General features: G+C 32.7%; 1 non-coding gene across 1 annotated transcript; it reads left to right on the forward strand.

Annotated features, from left to right (window-relative positions):
- The first annotated feature begins 3821 nt into the window (after nucleotides 1-3821).
- LOC113199319 (U6 spliceosomal RNA) lies at nucleotides 3822-3928 on the forward strand. Its single transcript, XR_003302951.1, has one exon. It is a non-coding gene; the product is annotated as a U6 spliceosomal RNA (small nuclear RNA).
- The last annotated feature ends 7589 nt before the right edge of the window (nucleotides 3929-11517 follow it).

Consider the following 11517-nt stretch of genomic DNA (forward strand, 5'->3'; position numbering starts at 1 on the left):
TTGTCTTGAGCCATTTTATTATTATGGCAAGAATACTCTAGCGTTTATCAAAATGAAGTTTGATAGAGAATTCAGTCCATTAAATCATTTCCTTCCTTATATACTATCTTGCTTATTGTGTTTTACTTAAATTATTTCCCCATTTCTTTATCCAGTGCTTCTTTCTACATCTCATTTTTTTTTACTCCTTTCACTTCCCTGCCACATTAATGGCTGTTATTTAAAAAAAAAAAAAAAAAAAAAAAAAAAAAGTCTTCTCTTTGTATTCCCAAAGTCTCTAACCTGGATATTTTGATGAGATCTTCTTATTTGCCAAACATATGAAATAATAAATAAATATTAGTCTTCTAACCTAGACTCTTTCCAAAAGCTCATTTCTGGTGCCTGTCTCTTTCTAATTAAATTATCACTAAATTTCAAAAATTCATCAGCAATATCTGGTAAATCTCATTTCTCCTCTCCAGCATCCATTGCTAAAGCCATCAATAAGATGGATAAGATCTATTATTCTAGTCAATGATATCCAATGGATTTTCTGCAGTGATAAAAATATTCTTTATCAGTGTTGCTCAATACAGTAGCTAGTATGATAATTATTGAACACTTTAATGTAATTAGTACAATTGAGGCACTGAAATTTATTTAAATTCAATTAACTTTAAATTTGAGTAGTCACACATGACTGGAAACTGCAGTACTGGACAGCACAGCTCTAGAATATTTTCTGTCTGAATTGATCTCAGAAGCTCCAGGATAAAGACTTTCTAATTGATCTGAAACAGGAGATGGTACATTTTACTCTACCATTTAAAGACTATCAATATCTATTCCTATGCTAATACTTAGTCCATATTTTATAGACACACTTGTATAGTCCACTTTGATCTGGTTCCATTATACTTTTCCAATCAAGTTTCCATACATCTCATTCTTACTTAATCAAAGTCATCAAATTGATTTATTTTTGTTCTGGATCCATAGCTTATGCTTCCTCTAAACTCATAATTTCACTGATATAATATTATCCTCCAGAAATTCCTTGTTCAATCTATATTTCCAAATCTTCTTAGATGTGAAACTTTAGCTTGAATTGTCACTTATTTCATGAAGATTTCTCCAATTTCCCCTGCTAGAAGCAAGCTCTCCTGCCACTGAATCACTTTAGTTATCTATCATTATTTCCTCTTGACATATATTCATCCCATATTCACATAAGTTTATAATCTCCTTGAGGGCATGGTCTATATCTGACTAATCCATAATCTTCAGTCTTTGATCTACTGGATCATGGAATATTCAAAACAACCAGTTATCAAGTGAATAGATAAATAATAAGTAAATGAATAAGGATATTTAAATTTGAAAATTTTATTAGCAACACAAGAACATTTCAAATGAAGTTAATTAAGCCATTAGATAAATATGAACTTATAAATGGGTATATACCATATATGGAAACATGTTATCTACATGCTCACAAATATGCAAACAATCTGATTACAATTTAAATGACTTGCAAATCTGATAAAATGTTATATGCATATGTAACATACATTATTGTTTAAATATGTCTTGCAAAAGTATTTCAGATAATTAACTGTTTTCTACTTGCCACATGGAAAGCAATCTTAACCATATAACCATATACTACAAAACAAAACATTGTGTGGAATATTTATTATAAACCAGAATATTTTGTTAAGCTGAGAAGACTTTTCCCATCGTGAGCTTTTGTTTGCTAACTGTATTCAGTTCAAGTGAAATGTTCAATGTTATTAAATTATAACGTATTGAATTATAACAGTTACTAATATATTTAAAATTTGATAATCCATTTAATATTTTGTGATAAAAAAGAAAAAGAAAAAAATTAAAACAGAAATAATTTCTCATTGGCCTCCCTTTGCAAAGATCACAGCAGAAGTAACTTTTCTTTTAGACCAGGAACACATTGTCTCTCTTGCCAATAATCACTTTGCATATAAGGTCACTGAACCAAGGAGCCTGATATGGAATCTTAGTCAGGAACTCTTATGCTTTGATGGTCAGTGTAGGTATGTTCCTGCTGCATAAGCAGCCCTAGATGCAGAGCCTCCACTTTTCTAAGACCAGGTGCAAAACATCAGTCTCACTATCAATGAATAATGCAGATATACAAATCATCACAGAACTCCTCAGACTCATAGAGAGCCTACATCCTGGGAGCAAATTTTTACCCCTCATACAACACTAGTAGTTAGTGTAGTTTATACCTCAGCCAAAGTCAGTCCTGTGCAAGTAACTTTTTTATTTCAGCAGAACAAGTCAGAACAATTTGAGATCTCTAGGAACTAACACTCATGTCACAGAAACCAAATAATTGGACTTACATCTTACAACATAAAATGGTGGCCAATGATTAGTATTCAAAATATGAAACTCAAAATTATACATAAACTCACATACACATACACACATACTAATTTATTAATGATTTAGGAATGGCATAAAACATAATACTCCAAAGATTGCCAAAAATTTTAAAGTATGTTAGAAAACAATCAGTATTCAGAAAATTAAAAGAACTCATCCTGCCATGATGGTGTAAAATGGCAGACACGAATAAAGGTAATTCGACAAGCTTTGAAATAATTAAAGGATGTTTATACTTTAACATTAACTCTGAATTTTACAGAAATATACTAGAAAAAAAGGGGGAAAGAGTTGCATGATTTTATAATGTAACATTGTCATGAAAAATTAGAAGTCGTATACTGCCTGTGTAAAAAAAAAAAAAAAAAAACAATAGATCAATAAATTATGTATCTCATTAATGAAGTATTTATCAGAGGTTAAAATGAAGAAGTCCTCATGTATAATGAGTCAGGATTATAATGTGTATGTGCTATTAATACTGTTTTTTTAAATTAATTTTCTTAGTATGCATGAGGCCCTGGTTTTGATCCCTAACACATCAATAAGGAAGGAAGGAGGGGAGGGAGGGGAAGAAAGAAGTAAAATTTCAGAAAAACACAAATGATATTGCATCCCTTTTATGAAGCTTGAAAAACAAAAATATATAATACATTGTTCGTGGATCCATACATATGTGATGAAATAGAAAAGTTAGGAAAGATAAACACCATGATCTAGATAGTGTATACTTCTGAGGAGAAAAGAAATGTTCTCAGCAAGGAGTCAAAAATGATTTATTTCTTCAAAAACAAAGACTTGTGGTAAAAATGGTAAATAATAACTCAACCATTTGGAAAATAAAAACTGACTCCCAGAATGTGGGTCATAGTGAAGTAAAAAACTTGAATCTGAAAAAAAAATTCTAACAAATATATAGTGAGGCCATGGACGTCAAACTGTTCATTCACCAAATGTAAAAACTGAAGAGTAAAACAATGATTTAAAAACTAAAATGGATTGTGTACATTTTACATGAGGAAATATGCCTGGGTTCCTTAATAAATTCTTCCTAAAGTTATTGCCTGGTTTTAGAATGTGACCCAGCCTTGGAATAAAAACCGAGAGAAGTATCCTAAGCTGCCAGCCACAGTGGAAACATTTTCAAAATCAAGAGCAGTTAACTTGGGTGGCTCCAGTTGTAATATTTCTCAACAATATTCACAAACAGAAAAAAGCTCTGCCTGAAATAATAACTGATGTTAGGAATATGTCATAGATTTAAACAGAAAGAAAATCTGACATTGAAATAACATTTTTCATGATTTATAGTCTGTCCATTGTAGGTAGAAATGTGAGGAAAATAAGAAGAATTTAAAGTAGAGAAAATAAAGATGAAGAACAGGATAATACCCCCAAAGTAAAGCAGGGTGCTCACTTCAGCAGCACATATACTAAAATTGGAATGATGCAGAGAAAATTAGCATGGCCCCTGTGCAAGGATTACATGCAAATTCATGAAGCATTCCATATTAAAAAAAGTGAGGCAGGACTGTATTGAGGACCTGTTCCTAACTGAATAAGGTTATGGAATTTTGATATTTATAATTAACTGAACACTTAATTACAAAGTGAGACTATTTTTATGACTAAATGTGGCTAATGATCTTTTTATTACCTGTGCATGATCATCAGCCTTATGGGATCTGCCTAAAAGTGCATCCTACAAAGGGGTAGAGTTAGCACTACAGCTAGTTTAAAGGGGCAGTGAGGATCAAACATTTTTATATTTTTTTCCTTAAGAGCTGCAAGTTGTGCAACAAATAGATTATATGATTATCTTATGTAAAACAAACTCGGGGCACAACATGTGTTTTCCATACAGTATTTATAATATAGACCTTAATCTGCTTCTCGATGATTTGCAAGCATTATTACAAGAAACTGAAAGAGGGAGATTGAATTTTTGTGTGTGTGTGTGTGTGTGTGTGTGTGTGTGTGTGTGCCTCTGAGCTCAATCCCCGGTACCAAAAAAAAATAAAAATAAAAAAAAAATGCGCGCGCGCGCAGACACACACATACACATACATACACACTGTATACACATATTTAGTATATATTTTGTGTGTGTGTGTGTATGTATATAATATATGTAGTTACTTGGCATCTCTGATAGAATTTCCAGAATTTTTTTCAAACTTTTTGTGTTAATTACCAATGACTACACATTTCAATCCTATGTATTTGTTTTGAAATAAACAACCAGAAAATGATACTTGGAAATATAACAGAAAATTGAGGGCTCAATTAAAATAGGGACAACAAATGTGTTGGCTTAGGTTATGTTTTTTTTTTTGCCTGAATCATTTCTATAAACATTACCAATGTTTGAGGCTTCTTATGTGAGAAGCTATAATACTAATGGAACAATTCTTATGGTACTTTCAATGATTATTACACAATGGTGAAGCATAGAAAAATCTCATTTGAGTTATTTGGTTGATACAATATTTCCTGCAAAAGGGCCTATTGCATGCAAAATATTAGGTGATATCTAAGCAATATCTACAAAGTTGGGAAACATGAAAATTATAAGGTCATAATATAGGAAACTATTGCATATAACTAACCAACTGTTTGATGAAGCCAGAATGTGTATTTTACCCACAGGAATGATTAGCTATAGAGTCATTTTTATGGTTTGAATGTGAGGTGTCCCTAAAAGCTCACGTGTGAGACAATGCAAGAAGGTTCATAGGAGAAATAATTGTGTTGTGAGAATCCTAACCTAATCAGTGATTTAATGCCATGATACGGATTAATTGAGTGATAATTAAAGCAGTAGAGTGTGGCTGGAGGAGATAGAAATTGGGGCATGGCTCTGGGGTATATATTTTGTATCTGGAGAGTGGAGTCTCTACCTCCTGGTCACCATGATGTGAGCTGCTTCCCTCTGCCACCCTCCCCTGCCATGATGTTCAGCAGAGGGAAGCAGCTCATGTCCCTGAGGAATGCAGTCAGACTTGGATGGGCTTAGACCTCTGAAACTGAGTCCTCAAACTCTTCCTCCTCTACAATCATTCTGGTTGGGCCCTTTAGTCACAGTGGTGAAAAATCTGACTAAAACAGTGATCTATATCAAAATATCAACACGGGTGCTCAAACTTGGGTCCAGTAAGTACTATACATCCTATTTTGCTTCATATACTTCCCTGTTTCTCTCTTTCCTATGACCTATGCCTCTGAAGACATTTGATATTTTTCCAGCACTTTAAGTTACTTTGTATCTTTAGAATAGCATGAACATATACTCTTATCAATTAAATTTTTCTGAGTGTGCATCATACATAAACACACATTTTGGTTCTTTAGTGTTTGAGGGGGTTACCAGGGATTGAACTCAGGGGTACTCAGCCACTAGGCCACATCCCCAGCCCTATTTTGTATTTTACTTAGAGAAAGGGTCTCACTGAGTTGCTTAGCACCTCCCTGTTCCTGAGGTTGCCTTTGAACTCCAGATCCTTCTGCCTCAACCTCCTGAGCTGCTGGGATTACAGGGTGCGCCATAGCACCCAGCACATATTTTGTTTATTTTCAAAGTATATATTATACTAATGCTTCATGTATTGCATTCATTAGAAAACATGCACATATATTAGAAAATGTAAATTTTTGAGAAAATGATTAAATAAGCAGTATTTCCACAAAGACATTCAAAAAAGGGTTTAGCATATGATTCTAGCTTTGAAATACTTCTATTTGAAGTGAATAAAAAAAAAACATTAATTAGATGCCACTAGTGTTTCAGAGTGTGCTGCTTATATGAGACCTCATTTTAGAAGTCTGATGATTGTAGAATTTGTTAACTAAGGGAATGTATGTGATAGAATTTAGCAGGTCTTCAAAAATAATCCAAGTAGATGATATAAACTCAAGCATAAAATCACACAAATATTTTGATTACAGACATATGGAAGGATAGGATCATGTTAATGATATATATCAGAAATGAAAATATTATAACAGTTACCAGCCTCTAAGATGTTGAAAGAAACACTAGTATATTGCATTTGTGGGACAGACATATAGGACATCTGCAAATACACTACCATTATTCCAATAAATTAATTTGTAAATTACAGAAAGGTAGAGCCAATGACTTCTGCAAAGAGCAGCTTTTCTTTTTCTCTAAAAGTCAGATGGAGATGTACTATGAATAATATCTTGCTTAGATGAACACTCCTGACAATCCAAAGAGTGCCTAACATAGGGGCAATAGACAAAATTGTCCCAACTAACCAGACATATGCTTTCATATAAATTATGTTGGTTCATTCAAGCATTTAAGTGTGTATAGTGATATTGAGAATAACTGTTGATGTTCAGGTTTTTTTACATTTATTTTTTAGTTTTAGGTGGATACAAGATCTTTATTTTTATGTGGTGCTGAGGATTGAACCCAATGCCTCATGCATGCTAGGCAAGTACTCTACCACTGAGCCACAACTTCAGCCTGTAGATGTTCAGTTTTGATTAAGTGTAGAGACTAAGATCATCATAAAAGTTAATAAGTAGTCTTTATAATGTGAACTTGCAAGGAAGGCAAAAAAAGAAAATAAGTATAAAACACTAAAACAATGTAGAAAAAATAAAAGGTTGTGAATGGATTCTATACACAATCATTTTTCTTGGTTATTATTGGAGGAAGTTAGCAACTATTTCCTGAAGACGGCGTGGAGGTTAAAATTATAATCCCACTGCAGTATTCCTTAATATTCCTGGAACTACAGTTCTCAAAGAACTACATCTGCATTCAAGAACAGACTTTTATGTATAAATATGATCTAGAGAAAAGATCAGCAAACTACAATTGGTGAGTCACATCCAGCCCACTGCCTGTTTTATAAAAGAAATTTTATGGGAAAATAGCCACTCCCAGTCATTTATGTATTATCTATTATTGCTTTCATAATACAATATTAGAAGCTGGATGCGGTGGCACACACTTGTAATCCCAGTGGCTCAGGAGGCTGAGGCCGGAGGATCGTAAGTTCAAAGCTAGCCCCAGCCACTTAGTGAGTCCCTGAGCAACTGAGACTCTATATCTAAATAAAATGGAAAACCGGGCTGGGGATGTGGCTCGGTGGTTAAGTGCCTCTGGGTTTAATGCCTGGTATAAAAAAAATATAAAATATTAGAGTTGATTATGTACAATAGAAATAATATGTCCTATAAAGGGTAAAAATATTTATTTTTTGACTTTTTTTACTGTTCTTTTTTTTAAATTAAAGAACATAAGTCTGCAATTAAGAGACCAACAAGCAACTTCAGAACCTGTCCATTTGTCTCCATCAGAGGCACAAAATTAATTGTTCCCTCTTATACCAACCATTATTTTTTTTAATTCTAATTTGTTATATATGATAGCAGAATGCATTACAGTTCATATTACACAAAACAAATGCTGAATGTTTTCTCTGATATAAGGAGGCTGATTCTTAGGTTGGGAGGGGGAGCAATGAAAGATTAGAAGAACTCTAGATAGGGCAAAAGGGTGGGAGGGGAAGGAAGGGGGTATGGGGATGGGAAAGATGGTGGAATGACATGGACATTATTACCCTAAGAACATGCATGAAGACACAAATGGTATGAGTATGACTTTGTATATAACCAGAGATATTTTTTGGCTTTTTACAGAAAAAAATCTCATTAATGGTTCTCCAGGAAAGATAGAAACTCTTAAAGTCTTTGAGAAAACTAAGTGTTAGTGCAAACATATCTAATGATTAAACACGTATTTCCTATATTGGAAAATAATTTTGACATTTATTTAAACTTTATGATATTTTACCCTAAATGTGTTATATATGCACATATAGAACTGCATGGTTGACAGTATACAGTTTATTCCAGAATGTAGATTCAGCCATTCTCCAAAAGTCCTTTGGAGTTTCTTTTCTGATTTTTTTAAACAAATTTTGTTTTCGGGACCACACTGTTTTTATATTCTAGATCCTGGTGTCTGAAGAAATATTTTACAATTGAGAATTTCTATTGAGATTCTTGAAGCAGACTCACTTTGTAGCTGATTTTCCAAAGGACTGCATTTGCTGTATTTGCCCTGGATCCTCGTGCTACTTATCACACATGACTGACCTAGGAATGAAATGGATCATAAACCATTCAGTACCCTTTAATTTTATTTTAAAAGTTGAATTTGTGTCTTACTGAAATATCTTAAATAATTTACCTGGATATTTCTTTTTTTTTTTTTTATAATGGAGCTTCCCATCTTTTCAGTAAACTATTCATGTATACCAACACTTTGCATTTCTCTCCAGGTCAAAATGTCTTTGTATAAATGTCCTTGTGTTTTTAATGATGTTATATGTCAGTAAAACAATGATTTCCACAATTTACTTCCTATTAGCTATGTTACTGTTAGGGTCAAGTTCTGAGTAGATAAAATTCCTGCATTGTATTATTGAGGTGAATACATTCATGTATTTTATTCAGTAATAAACAACTTGACAAGAAATTGGCTCCACGTTTTCTGTCTCAGTGTGTATCAATACTTGTATAGTTCAGTTTTAGAAATTTATTCATTTGATTTATTGTCTGTGATATGTCATTTAAAAATGAATGTGCCACTAGTAAGGATGATTTATTTTGTGGTATCTTTACATGAGTAAATATCATTAACTAGAATGGTCCTGAGGAATGACTAGGTGCTATAACAATAGTTTCAACAATGGTGGGTTAAAAAGGCAATGTTAACTCCAGGGTCCAGTGTGAATCTTGTTTGGGATAGACAAGTGGCACAGAGAAACTGAAACATATAGTAAAAATAATACACATTGGGGCTGGGGTTGTGGCTCAGTGGTAGAGTGCTCACCTACCATACACAAGGCACTGGGTTCAATCCTCAACACCACATAAATGTAAAATAAAGATGTTATGTCCATCTAAAACTTAAGAATAAATATTTTAAAAATAGCACACATAATCTTCACTTATTTTAAAGTTCTGCCCAGGGCCTAATCTGCTCTGAAATTCTGTATGCTGACTATTGTCTGAGAGGGAGGGAGACAATGAGAGAGATAGAGAAGGAGAAGGAGGACGAGGAGAATGAGAAAAGGGAGGGGGAGAAAGGAGAGAGAAGAAGTTATGTCCATCAGTAGTTGTTCACTACTTTGAGAATGTCTGATCAGTGGCTCTAAATGAATATTTCCTTTTCTGGGACTTTGTGTTGTTTTTTTTTTTTTTTCTCCCTGGGTTTCATATTATCTTCTTTCTGTTATTTAAAAAGTTTCTTCAGAAGGGTATGCTCCTAAATGATATTACTTTGCCAGAGTAGCTTCTTGCAGAATTTCACAATTCTCAAAGATCTTGTCTTACAGTTGCAAAAATTTCCACCGACATGCACAAAATATGTACACAAAGAATGCCATGGGCCCTTGGAAGTGTATGTGGATTAGAACTAAACAACAATATGAGATAAGCTAGCTGGCATTGTAATAAAAAGCATAGAACCTGGCAGGGCATTAATAGTCAGTGACATTTTGCTTTTGAAATGCTTTTATTTTAGAAACTGATATGACAGTGTGTACTAATAGGCCCCCTCCCTCACTCTTCATAACCATTTATCTATTTCAATTTGGATCATGTTTATATAAATTAACAATCTCATGAAATGGAGGTAGTAGTCTTAAAAAGAGAAATACTTTATTAATTTATTTGCACAAATTCATCACAGTCTTGGTCACAGAGATTCATTGCTGCCCTGCAGGTATTTATTGACTCAAAATAGCAGCTTGACCATCAATGGACCACATGCTAGTAATGGTCCTTGGGATACAAGACCACTAAAGTGGTAGAAAAAGAAATAGGCAGGTATTTTAAAATCCTCAGAGAGGATGTACTTGATTAAAATCATGCTGACATAAATTGTTCTATTATATTCTGTTCTTTGTTGTACTGGTGAAAATTATGCTATTTGTGTTTACTGAGAACAATGCTTAGTTGTGTTTTTAGCTATTCTACCTTATCTGAGGAATTCTTTTCTTCCCCTATGTTTTAAATGAAGACTTAGTAAGTCAATAATATCAATTTTTTTTTGCTATGTATTGGAAGCAGTTAATATGAATTCAAATGAACATTTCCTTAATTTAAAATAAAAATAAATACACAAAATGATTATATTTCATTATATAAATTTATTTTACTTTCTTGCCAAATAGATTCAATTATTGCTTTTGCTTCAATTGGAACACAAATGAGGCATGAGATCTATTGTTACTTTTTAAAAGTTGGGAACAACTTTCTGTATTAACATTAATACTACATATAAGCTCTAATTCAGCTAATTATTGGTTGTGTGGTATCATGCAATGAAGAAATAGTGACTATTTGAAAGAGCCCATAGCAGAACCATGATTAAAAAAAAATCGCTGTAGACTATAGGTTTGACCTAAACATACTAGACATTCCTTTGCTTAATAATGATCAATATATATTAGTTATATTTTTAGGAATTGGAGCTGCTGTTTATGTTGCTACATGGATAGTTAATTAGTAAAGAGTTTTTTTAAGAAAAAAACATGTACAGTTTCATTATTTTCCTTAACTGGTAAAAACATTGATTATGAAGTCAAATATGAACAAATTTTACACTGAAAAACTTAAAAGTCATCAAAAGTCATAAGGAAAGAATCTATCCACATTAATCTGTGGCTTATGCAAATTTAAATTGATATTGTATTTAGAGCATAGATTTGTAATTATGAAAAATGATACTATGTCTGCAAAAAATGACCTTTTAAAAAATGAATATTACATATTGAAACTTCTCAATTTTTGTGAACTGGTCTTTATTTTGAATTAAAAACTATCGGTTTGAATTCAGTTTTAGGAATATTTGCTATCTTATTTCTATATGTGTTTGTCCTCCCAATTCGATTTAATGGCATTGTGTTTTTAACAGATAACATAATTCTCATGCTAATTATATCAAATGAACAAATGCAATGCTTTCAAATTTCCAGTATCTGTTTTTCCTTTCCCAAATATAGCAATATAAAATTGTCTTGGTATAGTAACATGAGACCAATTTCAATGTCATGGATC

The sequence above is a fragment of the Urocitellus parryii genome, chromosome X (genome assembly GCF_045843805.1).
Source record: "Urocitellus parryii isolate mUroPar1 chromosome X, mUroPar1.hap1, whole genome shotgun sequence".
In the NCBI taxonomy this organism is placed as follows: Eukaryota; Metazoa; Chordata; class Mammalia; order Rodentia; family Sciuridae; genus Urocitellus; species Urocitellus parryii.